Source organism: Heteronotia binoei, chromosome 3, assembly GCF_032191835.1.
Source record: "Heteronotia binoei isolate CCM8104 ecotype False Entrance Well chromosome 3, APGP_CSIRO_Hbin_v1, whole genome shotgun sequence".
Taxonomy (NCBI): Eukaryota; Metazoa; Chordata; class Lepidosauria; order Squamata; family Gekkonidae; genus Heteronotia; species Heteronotia binoei.
Genome location: NC_083225.1, coordinates 2,389,509 through 2,407,297, shown reverse-complemented (window position 1 = coordinate 2,407,297; position 17,789 = coordinate 2,389,509). Strand labels below are relative to the sequence as shown.

The 17,789-nt window shown below is 52.8% G+C and overlaps 1 non-coding gene across 1 annotated transcript; it reads right to left on the bottom strand.

Moving 5' to 3' along the window:
* Positions 1–3,750: 3,750 nt before the first annotated feature.
* Positions 3,751–3,821, bottom strand: TRNAN-GUU (transfer RNA asparagine (anticodon GUU)). Its single transcript has one exon. It is a non-coding gene; the product is annotated as a tRNA-Asn (tRNA).
* Positions 3,822–17,789: the final 13,968 nt, after the last annotated feature.

Here is a 17,789-nt window from a genome sequence, read left to right as displayed (position 1 = left end):
ATGTCTGCCCTGGGACAGGAGCTGGAAAACTCTTTGATCACATGCCAAAGTGTTGGACTGGATGGGCTATTGGCCTGATCCAACATGGCCTCTTTTATGTTCTTATGTGACACAGAGTGTTGGACTGGATGGGCTATTGGCCTGATCCAACATGGCTTCTCTTATGTTCTTATGTGACACAGAGTGTTGGACTGGATGGGCCACTGGCCTGATCCAACAGGGCTTCTCTTATGTTCTTATGTGACACAGAGTGTTGGACTGGATGGGCCACTGGCCTGATCCAACAGGGCTTCTCTTATGTTCTTATGTGACACAGAGTGTTGGACTGGATGGGCCACTGGCCTGATCCAACATGGCCTCTTTTATGTTCTTATGTGACACAGAGTGTTGGACTGGATGGGCCACTGGCCTGATCCAACATGGCCTCTTTTATGTTCTTATGTGACACAGAGTGTTGGACTGGATGGGCTATTGGCCTGATCCAACATGGCCTCTCTTATGTTCTTATTTAGCCACAGCGTATTATTGGAACTCTCTGTCTTGCACAAGTGATGCTCTGTATTATTGGTGCTTGGGAGGGCCCCACTGGTGGACCTGGGTTTTTTGGCCACTGTGTGACACAGCAACCAAAGGGGGGCTACAGCTGCAGTCCCAAGATCACTTTCTTGGGAGTAAACCCTACTGACTCAATGGAGCTTGCTTCTGAGTAGACCTGTTTAGGATTGCGCCTGAAGTTCCAACTCCAAAAGTGCAGTGCTGATTCTCTTGCTCAGATATTTACAGAACCTCTGGATTTTGGTCGCTCCAGAAAGTCCCCCAGTATGCTTCTAGCGCTAGGCTGACTCTCGTGGAAGAAAGCAAACCCAGGGCTTTTTTTTTTGGTAGCAGGAACTCCTTTGGTAACAGTCGGCCCTGCAAGCTCCAGGGGGATTGGCTATATCAGGGGTGTGTGGCCTCATATGCAAAGGAGCTCCAGCTACAAAGAAAGCCCTGAGCAAACCAATTTCCCTTCTCTGGGCTCTCTAATTTTTCAGTTTATTTTTTTAAAAACCCTGTAATTCTTATTTTGTTTTTCTTTTAATTTTTTTTAAACTATAGCGACTGCATTAAATCCTATCCTTCAGTACACCAGCAGCCTGTTTCATAGCGGTCGTTTGTGGTCCGGCTTATTTTAAGGGAAACGACATTACAGCGGTTAAGAGCACACCGCTTTGCCCTTGGATTAAAGACAGAACTTTTTCTGTTTGTTTTACTAGCATCTAATTTAAGCGTAACTGAGTTTCCACTCGGCGGCCGCTCCAGACGTTGAAAAGGATTCAGCTCCACGTTCCAGTTTTGGAGTGGGTTCTTTGCAGTCCCTAGTGTCAAGCAAGGCTAATTCTGATCAATAACTGATGCTTTTAGGGCCTGACCTGGGAAAGATCCCAGAGAACCAAATGTTGTTAGTTTATTCTTTCCGGGCTTTCCTCTTGCTTTATGTGTCAGACACTGGAAAATTACTGTAATGAAATGCTTAGCGTAAATCAATGTGATGAAATGCCTAGCTTAACTGACTCCATTTTCTAACCTATATTACTAACCCTGGGAAGAGACCTTGCATATCAAAGTAGGAGCATAGTATTTACTAACACTGGTGTGAATTCCTGTCCCTGGAACTAACAAAGGCAATTCCCCTTTGAAGATAAAATGCCTCTGGGGATGGCAGCTCAGCCATCCCTGTGAGATCAAGGACCGCATAGAGATAAGAGAAAGTTACTGTGTGAAAAGTATCACTTCATACTAAGAATGCTTGGGAATGTAGTTTTGTTTAGAAAACCTTTGATGTGCAATTCCTTAAAGTAACTCCTCACTGGGGAGAATGTATCAGTTCCAATCTTTCCACGCTCAGAAACTATGAACTCTCAAATAAAGCCTTAAACTTTGTATCAAATGGAGTCTGGTTGATTTGAAGTTTCATCGTCTGACATTATGACTGTTAATTAGAGGGAACAAAGCAATCAGCATCTTCCCATGAATTCTCCTCCGGGAATATGAGCCATCTGGGCATTGTAAGGCTGAATGCCTGATAACGCCCTGGGAATGTATGTAGTTTTGATATTCTATGTGTGAACGCTCTCCTGCTTCCCCTCCTGTAGGAATCCCTTTGAAGTGTGTCTTAAAAGTTCTGTATCAATGTATCGGTTTCATTCTTCTCAAGCAACGTCTTGAGCCAAAGTATTGGTCTATCGATAAACATAGTCTTTGTATCAACTTCAACTCGTCATTGAACCCGCATGCTTGACATTTTGAGAAGAATCCTTTTGAAGCTTAATCGCCCTGGCAACTTTATAACCGAATGGCTGAAAAGATTCCAGGAGGCGGTGAGCTTCACGAACCTGAAGACGGGGTGCCTGTACCGTGGTATGTGCTGGATGCCCGGAGAAGACCAGGCTCGCCTCTCCAGATCCACAGCCAGAGCCGTGTTCCTGTGTGCTCCTGCTCAAAAAAAAAAAGCCCTGGTCCCAGGGTTATTGTGAGCAGGCAGTTCTCTGGTGATGTAATATGTAACATGTAATAAGTGAAATATGCAAAATGTAATAAATAAAATGTGCATGGTATCTCCCTCCCCCAATTTGACTTTGTATGTGAGACTTAAAGAACATTGTAGAGACCAGGGCTTTTTTTGTAGAAAAAGCCCAGCAGGAACTCATTTGCATATTAGGCCACACACCCTCTATGTAGTCAATCCTCCAAGAGCTTACAGGGCTCTTAGTACAGGGCTCTTGCGGGGGGGACGGTGGCTCAGTGGTAGAGCATCTGCTTGGGAAGCAGACGGTCCCAGGTTCAATCCCTGGCATCTCCAAAAAAGGGTCCAGGCAAATAGGTGTGAAAAACCTCAGCTTGAGACCCTGGATTGCCGCTGCCAGTCTGAGGAGACAATACTGACTTTGATGGACCAAAGGTCTGATTCAGTATAAGGCAGCTTCATATGTTCATATATGTTCATCCAACAGCTCCTGGTCACACCCCGGCAGTGGCAGCCACGGACCTCCACCACCACAATGGACAAGGCCCCGGTGCGGAGAGAGGCCATCCTAACCAGACACATGCGTTGGGTGAAGATGGCCAACAAAGGGGGTGACAATTCGGGACTGGTGGAGCCGGAGGAGATCGATACCATCATGGTCGTCCCCTTACCAGACGCCGATCCCAACCCGGGAGAGAGGGATCCGGATGCCCCAGCCCCGAAGGAGGAGGAAGATGAGGTGGCCCGCGAGTTCCGTGCGATGGTTCACAAAGAGGTGGAGAACGTTGCCAAGGGACTGTGGGACGAAATACAGGCGATGACCACTCGAATGGCTGGGGAGTTCACCAGGCAGATCAACCAAGTCCTGGGACTGCCCGGGCCCTGGAGGGCTCACCTACCCCCTCCGGGCAGGCAGCTGGCAGCCCCGGGGGCACCGGCTGCTCCACCACCTACGGGACCGGCACCTAGGTCGTTTGTAATCACCCCCTCGTGCTACTGACAGAAACCAGTTACTGACAGAAACCAGTGCTTGAAGACTGGCAATACTGTTGTGGTTGCCTAGCAATGGCTACTGAGGGCATTAATCTCTTAAAACTACATATGAACATGAACATATAAAGCTGCCTTCTACTGAATCAGACCCTGGGTCCATCAAAGTCAGTATTGTCTACTCAGACTGGCAGCTGCTCTCCAGGGTCTCAAATCGAGGTTTTTCACACCTATTTGCCTGGACCCTTTTTAGTTGAAGATGCCGGGGATTGAACCTGGGGCCTTCTGCTTAACAAGCAGATGCTCTACCACTGAGCCACTGTCCCTCCCCACAGGCGCTGCTTGTTTAATTTTGGAGGATTTTACACACATGCATGCCCACACACACATTTTAGATTGTTTTCCAAACATGGGGTTTTCCAACGTTCTAGAAGGATCCATCTCGGCTGTCCATGGGCCCAGTCTCTTAATTTAAATACCCACCAATGGGACCACCTTGAGAATTAGATATATTGATATACGCACATCTACTAATCATTTTTGTAAAGACTTCCAAGCCAGGACAAGCAACAAGGCAACAGGAAATACACAGTCCCATCCTAAGCAGCTTTCTAAGCCTACTGGCTTCAAATTGAGAGTTTCCACTTTCACCATAATGCTGAAACTCAGATGATAATCTGAACTTCTCTTGTGGGTTTTTTTATACAGTCCAGACAAGATGTCTAGAGACCTTAGTACAGGGGTGGCCAAACTTCCTTAATGTAAAAGCCACATAGAATAAACATCAGAAGTTTGAGAGCCACAAGACATGAATATCAGATGTTTGAAAGCTACAAGGCAGGCAGGGAGGGAGGGAGGGAGGGAGGAAGGAAGGAAGGAAGGAAGGAAGGAAGGAAGGAAGGAAGGAAGGAAGGAAGGAAGGAAGGAAGGAAGGAAGGAAGGAAGGAAGGAAGGAAGGAAGGAAGGAAGGAAGGAAGGAAGGAAGGAAGGAAGGAAAGCAAATAAATGGAGGAGGGGGAGGGAGAGATGGAGAGCAAGCAACTTTAAATGCATTCTCCAAGCTGCCAGCTGGATTGGCTTGGAGAAGTGATTTAAAGAGACAAATGCCTTCTCCAAGCTGACTGATAGGGCGGTGGGTGCTTCAAGAGCCACACAGTATGTGTGAAAGAGCCACATGTGGCTCCCGAACCTCAGTCTGGCCACCCCTGCCTTAGTACATTATGTCATAGTAGTGGATCTCAGGACGTGTAGAGTCAACAGCAGTCATTGTCTGTATTGCATTTGAAGAAGTGCAGGGTTTTTTGGTAGCAGGAACTCTTTTGCATATTAGGCCACACCTCTCTGATGTAGCCAATCCTCCAAGAGCTTACAGGGCTCTTTGTACAGGGCTGCTGTAAGCACCAGGAGGACTGGCTACATTAGGGGAGTGCGGCCTACTATGCAAAGGAGTTCTCTCTCGTGGCAACTGACCCTCTCTCCTTTTTTGGTGCCATCTAGAAGAAGAAGACTGCAGATTTATACCCCTCTGAATCAGAGTCTCAGAGCTGCTTACAATCTCCTTTCCCCCCACATCAGACACCCCTGTGAGGTGGGTGGGGCTGAGAGACAGCAGCTGCCCTTTTGAGGACAACCTCTGCAAGAGTTATGACTGACCCAAGGCCATTCCAGCATTCCAGGAGTGGAGAATCAAACCTGGTTCTTCCAGATAAAAGAGTCTGCACACTTAACCACTACACCAAACTGGCTCTCTAATCTATGTAACACAAACAAACAGCAAGGATAATGACAGAACGCTGTACAAGTTCAGCGATTTGAAGTCTTGTGCTCGGCAAGGTCAGGTAACCTACCTATGTCTGGGTGTTCCAACCTCCCTTTTTAATAACACAGCACATGCAGAATAGGTTGCTAGCTCTGGACTGGGAAATACCTGGAGATTTTGGGGGCAGAGCCTGAGGAGGGTGGAGTTTGGGGAGGGGAGGGACTTCAATGTGTGTTCATGCCATAGAACGGGGGTGTCCAACATGTAGCCCAAGAGCCAGATCAGGCCCCCAGAGCGCTCCTATCGGGTCCGTGAGCAACTCACTGTCATCTGCTTCCTTCTCTCTTGCTTCCATCTGCATCACAGCTTGCTTTGTCAGGCTTGCTCAGTCGCATAGGAACTACAGAGCAAGACTCTGTTTTCTCAGTTGGCTGAGCAGCACAGGAAGCAACTTATGTACAAAAGCTCACAATGCCCAGCCATTTCATGATTTCCCCAGGATCTTAGGCTCAAAGCATTGAACATGAGATTTCTATAATGAATGTCAATAAATCAAAAGTAGGTTTGGAACTTGCAGACACATCGCTGAACAACATACTCAAGATGACTACAGCACAGACATTGTCCTCAGATTTTGATACAATAATTCAGAGCAAGAGGTGACGGTTATCAGAAACTGTTAAAGAAACTAAATATTGCGAGAGTGCTATCTTTTGAATGTATTTTAAGTATTTTTTTAAAAAAATATTTAATTGTATTTGTCTGTGTCCTTTATAAAGTTTATCTCTCTGCTACCAGGCATTACATTTTATGACATACATGGCCTGGCCCGACAAATTCTCATTTATGTCAGATCTGGCCCTCAAAAAAAATTTGAGTTCAGCACCCCTGAGTCCCCCTTCCAAACAGGGCCAGCTTGCCCACTAGGCAAATTAGGTGGTTGCCTAGGGCGCCAGAAGGGCAAGGGTGACGAATTTGGCCTTCCCCCCTCCCCTCTAGGCAAACATCTAGTTTACCTGCTCCCCAGCCTCCTCCCTCCCTTCCCCCAGGTCTATTTTTATGCCCAGAATGGTGGTCAAGTGCTGCACTCCCGGGCTATCTAAAGGCTCCCCCCTGCCGATCAGCTGATCAATGGGTAAAACCATGTGGCGTGCTCACTGTCAGTGCCAGGGCAGGCCAGCAGCAGCAGGAAGGACCAGTGTCCTGAAAGGGCGGCCGCCACCACTGATTCCTCCCCATTTCCTTTCTTCCATGGGGGGGGGGCACGAGTCTGCCTAGGGCACCATGCACCTTCGAGCCGGTGTTGCTTCCAAAGCAGCCATTCTCTACAAATGTAATAGTAAATACAACTGGAACCAGTGTCTATAGTGAGCTATATGTAACAACCACCAGAAGCAATGAAACTCTCACGTAAAATGCATATAAATGCATTCTTTTAGAGCAAACTAAAATAAAACAGAACTTAAGAACACTTAAATACTTAATACTTAAAATTCCCCCACATGGATTCTCACACAGTCTCTAGAAACAAGTTTCTGGTAGCAGCAGATGAGAGCATGCGTTGATCCATGTTGCAAAGAATTGAGTTGTGGCTTCATGTAATGTTGGGAGAAAGAGGCTGAAGAAGTACTGATAAGCGAAACTGGGAGGATTCCTTTCAAAGTGGTTCCTTGTTCCCTCCGTACCTTCATGAGTAGAACACTAACAAACTCAAAGACTCCACCCACATCTTTACTACATCTATTTTGAAGAAGCTTGTTTCTAAGAGACTGTGTGAGACTGTGGGGGGGAATTTCAAGCATTAAGTATTTAAGTGTTCCTAAGTTCCGTTTTATTTTAGTTTGCACTAAAAGAATGCATTTATACACGTTTTATGTGAGAGTTTCTGTAGTGTATGGCATTCACAGAACGCAACCAGTTCATAAAGGCCACAACAGCGAAATAACATCAGTCCACCCCAGCCACGGAGGTAACTGAGAAACATCCAGGTGCCTCCGCGCTGGATGCGACTATCCGCCAATCACAGCCAGTGGCGGGAAATACGGCGGGTCTGCATTGGACCAGCCAGCAGGAAGAATAGTCCGGCAACTGTATATATGCGAGACCCGGCCCGCGTGCGCTGGCTTCCATCTTGTATTGTACCATGAAATAAACTATGTTGCCCTATGTGTGTCTCCAAGCTTGGTACTTTACAGTGGCGACGAAGGTGGGATCCTAGCCTCATCGGCTACAACGGAGATCGTGGGCAACGAACGACCGGCCACGACCGCCGCCGCCACCATGGCCAACCAGAGCAGAAACACCGGTTACATCGAGCCCTTCGACCCTGCAAATCCAGAGGGCTGGGAGTCCTACTCGGAACGGGTCGAGTTCTACCTCCGGGCCAACAAGATCACCGACGCCGGAGCAAAGAGGGATGTTCTCCTGAGCGTCTGCGGGCCAGCCACGTTCGAGATCGCCAAGGGTCTCTCGGCTCCCGCCCGCCTCGCGGAGAAATCCTACGAGGAGATCATCAGGCTCCTCACGGGCCATTTCTTGCCGCAGCCCTCACGGGTGGCTCGCAGATTCCTGTTCCACAAAAGGGACCAGACCGCTGGAGAGTCAGCCGCGGACTACTTGGCGGCCCTCCGCAAACTCGCCGGGAACTGCAACTTCCCCCAGTTGGAGGAGACCCTGGCCGACCGATTCACGTGGGGCCTCCGCGACGAAAGGCTCCAGCAGAAGCTCTTCGCCAAAGAAGAGCTCACCCTCCAGGGCGCCTTCAGCGAGGCGGTAGCGTTCGAGAGGGCTGCCCGGACCTTTCCCCGGGTCAAGACCGAGACCGCCCACCACGAGGAGCTGGACCCCGAGCACCAGGACGAGGGGGAAGCCTTCCAGACGCGACGCGCCGCAGGACCAGCTGCCCGAGCTCCACAGCGCCCCCGAGCCAGCGAACGGCCAAACCAGCGCACTAACGAAAGGGCCAAATGCGCCAGCTGTGGCGACCCCCACGAGCGGAGGGACTGCCAGTACCGGACCTGGGACTGCAGGAGCTGCGGGAAGACCGGCCACATCGCGCTGCGACCGACCGGCCACAACCGCCCGCGACCGACCGCGCACCACGAGGCCACAGAGTCCCACTCAACAGCCTCCACCTCACTTCAGGTACTGAGTTTGCCCCTGACCACCCCCAACAAGATAAAGATGGCGGTCCTCATAGACGGGGCCCCCTGCGTCATGGAAGTGGACTCGGGCTCCTCCATCTCCATAATCGCGGAGGAGACCCTGAGAAGGCTACACCCCGGCCAGGGGCTGCAGCTGCGACCGGCAAATTTCATATTGCGGGACTTCCAGCAAAACCCGGTCCAAATAGCGGGGTGGGCACGGGTGCAGGTGGAGCGGGGGTCCTTCAGAGGCCCCCTAGACATCCTGGTGGTCAAGCGGCCGCTTACCACCCTGTTGGGTCTTGCATGGTTTGGCCCCTTGGGAATCCGAATAGAGGTGGCGCGCACGGCCACAGCAGGAGGGTTCGGGGAGGTGTGCGGAGAGTTCCCCAACGTATTTGATGGGTCGCTGGGTAGTTACAAGGGCCCGGCCATCTCCCTACCGCTCGACCCGACGGTCAGACCGATCCGGCTCAAGGCAAGGAGGGTCCCCTTCGCCTTGAAGCCCAAGATCGAGGCAGAGTTGGACCGCCTAGTAGCACAAGGGGTCCTGGAGCCGGTCGATTACGCCATAGTGACTCCGGTCAAACCCAATGGGGACGTGCGGATATGTGCAGATTACAAGTGCACAATTAACAAAGCGCTCCAAGACAACCCATACCCGGTGCCAGTAGTCAGCCACGTCCTGGCCGCCCTGGCGGGGTCAAAGATTTTCAGGAAGCTGGACCTGGCACAAGCCTACCAGCAGCTCCCGGTGGACGCCAAAACGGCTGAGGCACAGACGATAGTTACCCACAGGGGGGCGTTCAGGGTGAACAGGTTACAGTTTGGGGTCAGCGTGGCTCCGGGAATCTTCCAGAGCATAATGGATGCTCTCCTTAAAGGGATCCCCGGAGTCCAGCCGTTTTTCGACGATGTTCTAATCGCCGCCCCGGACCCTGAGAAATTCCGCAACCGCCTCCGGGAGGTGCTCCGCCGTTTTCAAGCCGCTGGACTAAAGGTTAAAAGGGAGAAGTGCATGCTGGGGGTGCCACGGGTGGAGTTCCTGGGCTTCGCAGTGGACGCGGAGGGAATTCACCCGACCGAGGAAAAGACCAGGGCCATTGTTCAAGCCCCAGCCCCCACGTGTAAAGCGGAGCTACAGAGCTTCTTGGGGGTCCTCAATTTCTACCACACGTTCATACCCCACAAGGCGGCCCTTGCCGAACCCCTACACCGACTACTGGACAAAAAAGCTCCATGGGTGTGGGGGAAGAAGCAAGCCGCCGCCTTCCAGGCAGTTAAGGATGTTCTGGTCTCCAACGCGGTGCTGCACCACTTCGACGAGTGCCTTCCGGTCATCCTGGCATGCGATGCGTCGCCGTACGGGGTGGGCGCTGTCCTGGGGCACCAGTTACCGGATGGCCGGGAGGTTCCGGTCACATACTACTCACGCACCCTGACGTCGGCGGAACGGAACTATGCACAAATCGACAAGGAGGCCCTGGCCATAGTAGCGGGGGTCCATAAATTCAACGATTATTTGTATGGGCGCCGGTTCACAATAGCGACGGACCATAAGCCGCTTTTGGGTCTGTTGGCCCCAGACCGCCAAACTCCCCAAATCCTGTCCCAGAGGGTGTTGAGGTGGAACCAATTCCTCAACTCGTACACCTACGCTCTGGTACACAGGGCGGGCAAGGCAATGGGTCACGCGGACGCACTCAGCCGGTTGCCACTTCCAGACACAGGCCCCGATCCAGCCCCAGCACACCAGGTCATGTCGATCGAGGCACTCCCGGATCAGCCCCTCCACGCGGCGGAGGTGGCCAAAGCCACCGGAAAAAACAAAACCCTAGCACGGGTGCTCGACTGGGTGGTGAGGGGGTGGCCAGAGGGGGACATGGGGGAAGAGTTCAAACCCTACAAAATGCGAAGGGAGGAACTAGCAGCCCACAAGGGGTGCCTACTATGGGGGAGCAGGGTAGTGGTCCCCCCCCCTACAGAAACGGGTTTTGGAATCACTTCACGAAACACACCCAGGCATAGTGAGAATGAAGGCCCTAGCCAGGAGCTACGTATGGTGGCCGGGGATGGACGGGGAGATAGAGAACTGGGTCCGGAGATGCAGCACATGCCAGGAGTCGCGGCCGGACCCACCCAGCGCCCCAGCTACACGGTGGGAGACCACAAGGAAACTGGTCCCGGCTCCACATTGACTTTGCCGGGCCGTTCCAGGGACAGATCTTCCTAATCATTGTAGATGCATACACAAAATGGTTAGAGGTCATCCCCGTAGGGTCCACCTCGTCAGCAGCAGCTATTAGAGCATTACGCAGGGTCCTGTGCACCCACGGTATCCCGGACACCATAGTCTCGGACAACGGGGCAGCGTTCACATCGGGGGAATTCCAGGCGTTCCTCCAGAGGTACCTCATTAGACACATCCGGTCAGCTCCCTTCCACCCGGCCACCAACGGCCAGGCCGAGCGGATGGTCCGGACAACAAAAGAGGCCCTGGGCAGAATAGTGCAAGGCGATTGGGACCACCGGCTAGCCGCGTTCCTCTTCGACAACCGGGTCATTCCAAACCCAGTCACCGGGGTCAGCCCAGCCGAGCTCCTCATGGGACGCAAGCTCACCACAAGGCTAGACCGGCTACACCCCGACAGAGCCTCCGACGTGCGAGGGTCCCCGGAGGTCAGAGACGCGGCTAGGGGATTCTTCGCAGGGGACCCCGTGTTCGCCCGCAACTACGCTTCAGGCCCAGAGTGGGTAGCCGGGCGGGTACTACGGGTCGTGGGTTCCCGCCACTACGAGGTATCCACCGAGGGGGGCCAGATCTTACGCCGGCACATCGACCAGTTGCGCCGCCGGACTCTCCCAGAGGTACCCACGGAAACGAGGGAGGGGGCGGGGTCCGAGGAGCACCCAACGACACCTGCGCCGGCACCAAGGCCACACCCACCGGCAGAGGCGGACCAACCCTCGGATCCAGACCCACAGCCCCCCAACGCTCAAACCCCCGGGGAAGCCCCGGATGCGGAAGGAGCCCCGGCACCACAAGCAACTCCTAGGCGTTCAACACGGGAGCGTCAACCTCCCGCCTACCTCCAGGACTATGTCACTAACTAAGGGGGGAGGAGTGTAGTGTATGGCGTTCACAGAACGCAACCAGTTCATAAAGGCCACAACAGCGAAATAACATCAGTCCACCCCAGCCGCGGAGGTAACTGAGAAACATCCAGGTGCCTCCGCGCTGGACGCGACTATCCGCCAATCACAGCCAGTGGCGGGAAATACGGCGGGTCTGCATTGGACCAGCCAGCAGGAAGAATAGTCCGGCAACTGTATATATGCGGGACCCGGCCCGCGTGCGCTGGCTTCCATCTTGTATTGTACCATGAAATAAACTATGTTGCCCTACGTGTGTCTCCAAGCTTCGTACTTTACAGTTTCATTGCTTCCAGTGGTTGTTACATATAATTCTCTACAAATGAGTTGATCTCTGTCTCCTGTAGATCAGCTGCAATCCCAGGAGATCTGCTACCATCTCAAGGTTGGCAGCCCTAACATGGAAACTCCCACCTATTCCCCCTGTGTATATACTACACCCCATGGAGTATAACGCTTCATGTGTTCGGTAGAATGGGCCCTGGCTCACAGAAGGCTTTTGCTATGCAACTGAGCCTTAAAAGTGTGCCAGAACACACTGTTGTATGGTTATGGTCAGGAACGGATGAACTATTCTATCCAGTCCCTCCCTGTTGCTTAATAGACCATTTTGGTAAACTAACCAATTGCAGAGCAGCTGGATTCAATGCATGGCATAGAGTGTTACCTTCAAACAGGGAACAAATTAATTTTCCAGGACCTGTCCTTGGAAAAACCACTGTCTCTTTGGAGGGTATCTCATAGAAACCTTTCAAACCAGAGGTGTCAAACATGTGGCCCAGGGGCCGAATCAGGCCCCCAGAGGGCTCCTATCAGACCCCCGAGCAACTGCATGTCATCTGCTTCCTTCTCCCTCTCTCTTCCTCCCTTCTCCATCAGAGAAGGCTTGCTCAATCGCACAGGAGCTACAGAGCAAACCTCTATTTTCTCCATTGGCTGAGCCTCCTCCCTTGGGGAGGAAGGGGGGAAAGCAGAGCCTGTTTTTCCAGGCTCTCTCTCTAATGTTTTGCCTGTAAATGTTGTAAATTGTAGTACATTACACTTTAGTAATTTTTGGTCACTAGAACCTTTTTGGGTTGTTTATTGCTGCAGTCTTGAGTGACTTCTCTCTTTTTGCTTGTATTCTCTCAATCACACAGCATAACTACTGAGCCAAGTCTCTCTTCCTTCTATTGGCTGATGCTCCTCCCCCTCATTATCCTCTGCGGGGGGAAGGGAGGGAAAGAGCCAGAGCTTCCTTTGCCCAGTTCCCTGGATCCCCTGGGAGAAATACAAAGAAAGCACCTTTAAGACCGAGTGCTAACATTTTAAGCATGTTTAAAAAAATTTTAATTGTGTTCGTGTGTGTCCTTAATCTTAAATAGGTACACACATGGCCTGACCCGGCCCAACCTGACATGGTCCGGCCCAACAAGGTCTCATTTATGTCAGATCTGGTCCTCATAACAAATGAGTTCGACACCCCTGTTTTAAACTGTTCTCTTGTGGATGCCTTTGTTGTAAGAGCCCTTCCGTCTGTGTAGCTTCTGCATATCTAGATGTGAAATCTTAACATTGGGTGATCTGGATGGTGTGATAAAACAGGAACAGATGTTTGCCCTTATTTTATTGTGAAACGCTGATGGACTTGTGCTTTTGAGCCTTTACTGTCCAGTCCCAAGTGTTAAAAGCCGACCCGCCGGAGCTCTTCTGCATGCGCTCTGAGTCAGGAGTCTGCAGAAGAAAGCACCAGAACAAAGCTTGACGTCTTTTCCCAGGGGCGACAATCCTCTTTCCAGCCCAGTAGCCTTGGACAGCCTCGTAGGCTTGTTGGGATCCGTCCAGATTCTAATAGCTCGTCTGTCTACGAGTGGACTTGAAATTCAGGCATTTTTTCTGACTCGGCTCGTTAATAAGCGGAATTGGACAATCGGGCCCGTCATCTGGTTGACCTTCTGAAACCAAGCAGATCTTCCCATTGCTGAAGAAGTCATGATATGTATCCAGCGGGGCAGGAGGGCTGGAAGGAGGCCGGCTGATGGCCTCTTGCCCACGAAGCCCTAAACTCCCAAAGCCAGCATAAGGAAGGAGTGTTTCTGGCAGCTCAAAGAAAACAGGGGATGCAATCCCAGCCCTTGGTCTCTTTTTGTAGGAAAGGCCCAGCAGGGACTCCTTTGCATATTAGACCACACCCCCTGACATCACCGTTGTTTCATGCAGGGCTGCTTTTGCAGAAAAGGCCCAGCAGGGACTCATGGGCATATTAGGCCACATCCCTGGCACCAAGCCAGCCGGAACTACATGCCTGTGTGTTCCTGCTCAAAAAAAGCCCTGCTTCTGTGGCAGTGGGAACAAAACAGGACTGCCAAATCTGTCTTGGGAAATTCCTGGAGATTTGAGGGAGGACTCTGGGAAGGGTGGTGTCTGGGGAGAGAAAGGAGCTTCACAGGGCTGTAATGCCACAGAAGCCACCTTCTGAAGCTCCCGTTTCCTCCAGGAGAACTGATCACTGAAGAATGGCATGATGTTAGCACCAAACTGTTGTTTTAAAACTGCACTAATAATTTTAAATTGTAACGTGTTTTAACGTTTAATGGATTGTGATTGTTTTTATTGTTTTATTGTTGACATATGATGTTGGTAGCCACCCTGAGCCTGCTTCGGTGGAAAGGGCGGGATATAAATATGAAAAAATAAATTAAATAAATAAATAAATCTCTGTAGCCTGGGGCTCAGTTGGAATTCTGGGAGACCTCCAGGCCCCACCTGGAGGTTGGCAGTCCTGAACATTCCTTTCCTTTCCTCCCTTTGTCCTCCTCATTGATTCATGAGAGCCGGTTTGGTGTAGTGGTTAAAGCAGCAGACTCTAACCTGGAGAACTGGGTTTGATTCCCCATTCTTCTCCCACATGCGGCCAGCTGGGAGATCTTGGGTCAGCCACAAGTTCTGTCAGAGCTGTTCTCACAAGAGCAGTTCTCTGAGAGCTCTCTCAGGCCCACTCACCTCACAGGGTGTCTGTTGTGGGGAGAGGAAGGGAAGGAGATTGTAAGTCACTCTGAGACTCAGGGTGAAGGGTGGGATATAAATCCACTCTTTTCCTCCTCTTCTTCTTCCTTGAAAGATGGTTCAATTCAAACAAGGAGGAGAGAGGACATTTAGTGTGCCTTTTATTGTTTTGTGTTTCCCCTTGGACATTTGGCTTTTAACAGGAGCTATTGTGACCACACACAACTTTGACTGCAGAGAGCTGAGAAAGGGAAATGTACTTTTCAAAACAGGAGCATGGGCTCCTCTGGAATGGGGGTGGGGGCGTGGACGCCTGTCCCCGTAGTACCATTTGAGAAAGCCGGCTCCAAACTGCACATCTGCGTATCCAGAAAACCAACTGCAGGCTTTCTGCCCTTCAGGTCTCTGTCGGGTCAGGTCTGCTCTCTTGTTCTCCTTCTCATCTTCCACAGATGTGCAGAACTTGTGGAGTCCGAGAGGAGGCCAAATTTTTCCATGAGGGAGAGATTCAGATTTCCACTGTTCAGATGGCCGACGTTCCTGGCTTGGCAGGACCCAACTGACTCAACAACAGAGCTCCATAAATATGTGAAGAGCCCTAAAATGACCTTGAAAGGGTTGAATTCGCCTGACGTGTTTACAGCAAGGGCCCATGGGGGAATCTGCTCTGAACTTCCCCAAAACTTTGGAGCAAAGCAGGTTTCGAAAAGATTGGAGAGAAGCCAGGGAAGCTTTGGGATGTACACAAAATGCACCTTGATCCTGTGGGGAGGGGGGGGCTGCTTTCCAGCAGCATTGCATCTGAGATCACCTCCATGGAAATGGCCGTAAAAGAAAGGTCCTTGTTAGATACTGTGTTTGATGCATTTTAATGAGCCCCATGGCGCAGAGTGTTAAAGCTGCAGTACTGTAGTCCTAAGTTCTGCTCACGACATGAGTTCGATCCCCAGTGGAAGGTGGGTTCAGGTAGCCAGCTCCAGGTTGACTCAGCCTTCCATCCTTCCGAGGTCGGTAAAATGAGTATCCAGCTTGCTGGGGGTGGGGGTTGGAGTGTAGATGACTGGAGAAGGCAATGGCAAACCACCCCGTAAAAAGTCTGCCGTGAAAACGTGATACGACGTCACCCCAGAGTCGGAAACGACTGGTGCTTGCACAGGGAACTTTTCCTTTCCTTGATGCATTATACTAAGTTTACTACTAATAATAATAATAATACTTTTTATTTATATCCCGCCCTCCCCGCCAGGGCAGGCTCAGGGCGGCTTACAACATAAAAATACAATATACATCAACAGTTATACTTAATAAATCATCATTAAAAACAATTTACAAGTTATATTAAAATTAACATTATGGTGCTATAAACATTAAATCTTCAGTAAGGTTCAGTAGCTAAAAACATTTCCAGCGGCACTTTCTTAGCTTGTCATTAGTTGAAGGCTATTTTGAAGAGGTAGGTCTTACAGGCCCTGCGGAATTGATCTAAACATCGGAGGGCCCATACCTCCTCCGGGAGTTGATTCCACAGCAGTGGAGCTGCAATGGAGAAGGCCTGATCCCGGGTGGCCTTCAATCTGGCCTCCCTTGGCCCAGGGATATTCAGCTGGTTCTTTCCAGCTGACCTCAGCGCTCTCTGGGGCTCATATGGGGAGAGACGGTCCCTCAGGTAGGCAGGTCCTCAGCCATATAGGGCTTTAAAGGTAATAACCAGCACTTTGTAACGAACTCGGTATACCACTGGCAGCCAGTGCAGTCCACGCAGCCCCGGCTGTATGTGCTCCCATCTTGGGAGCCCCAACAGCAGCCTAGCCGCTGCGTTCTGCACCAGCTGCAGCCGCCGAGTTTGGCACAAGGGCAGCCCCATGTAGAGGGCGTTGCAGTAATCCAGTCTCGAGGTGACCATAGCATGGATCACCGTTGATAGGTCCCGGCGCTCCAGGAAGGGGGCCAACTGCTTCGCCCGTCGAAGGTGAAAGAACGCGGACTTGGCAGTGGCCGCTATCTGTGCCTCCATTGATAATGAAGGCTCCAGAAGAACCCCCAAGCTCTTGACCCTATGGTAGGGTGGCCAGACCGTCCCGGGCACCCGGGAATGTCCCGGTTCTGGCCCCCTATTCCCACCTCCCAGGCTGGCTATACCGGGACCATTAGAGGTCCCGGTTTAGCCAGCCCCGGAGGCGGTGGGCCACGGGCGCCGGCGGGGAAGGCGGCAAGTGAGGGAGGGAGCGTCCCTGCGCACGTGCAGGGACGCTTCCTCCCTCACTCGCCACCTTCCCCGCCCGCGCGCGGGGCCCGGCGGCGGTGGCGGAGGCCTCTCCGCGGCCTCCGCTGGTCGCTGGAGGCCCTCCAGAGAAGGCGAGGGAGGGAGCGTCCCTGCGCGTGCAGCGGAGGCCGCGGAGAGTCTCTGGAGGGCCTCCAGGGACCAGCGGAGGCCGCGGAGAGGCCGGCGCTGGTCCCTGGAGGCCCTCCAGAGACCAGCGCCGACCAGCGGAGGCCTCTCCGCGGCCTCCGCTGGTCCCTGGAGGCCCTCCAGAGACTCTCCGCGGCCTCCGCTGCACGCGCAGGGACGCTCCCTCCCTCACTCGCCGCCTTCCCCGCCCGCGCGCGGGGCCCGGCGGTGGTGGCGGAGGCCACGGAGAGGCCGCGGAGAGGCTGGCGCTGGTCCCTGGAGGCCCTCCAGAGACCAGCGCCGACCAGCGGAGGCCTCTCCGCGGCCTCCGCTGGTCCCTGGAGGCCCTCCAGAGACTCTGGAGGGCCTCCAGCGAGCAGCGGAGGCCGTGGAGAGGCCGGCGCTGGTCCCTGGAGGCCCTCCAGAGACCAGCGCCGACCAGCGGAGGCCTCTCCGCGGCCTCCGCTGGTCCCTGGAGGCCCTTCAGAGACTGGAGGGCCTCCAGCGAGCAGCGGAGGCCACGGAGAGGCCGGCGCTGGTCCCTGGAGGCCCTCCAGAGACCAGCGCCGACCAGCGGAGGCCTCTCCGCGGCCTCCGCTGGTTCCTGGAGGCCTTCCAGAGACTCTGGAGGGCCTGCAGTGAGCAGCATAGGCCGCGGAGAGGCCGGCGCTGGTCCCTGGAGGCCCTCCCCGGCCTCCGCAGCCGCCGCCAGCCCCGCCAGCAGCACCAGCCGCCCGGATGAGAGGCCGCCACCCACCCTGGATGAAGGTAAGCAGGGAGGGGGCCGAAAGCGGGGGGGCGGCTGGCGGGAGGGGGCGGCCTTCCTTCCTTCCTTCCTCCCTCCTCCCTTCCTTCCCTCCCTCC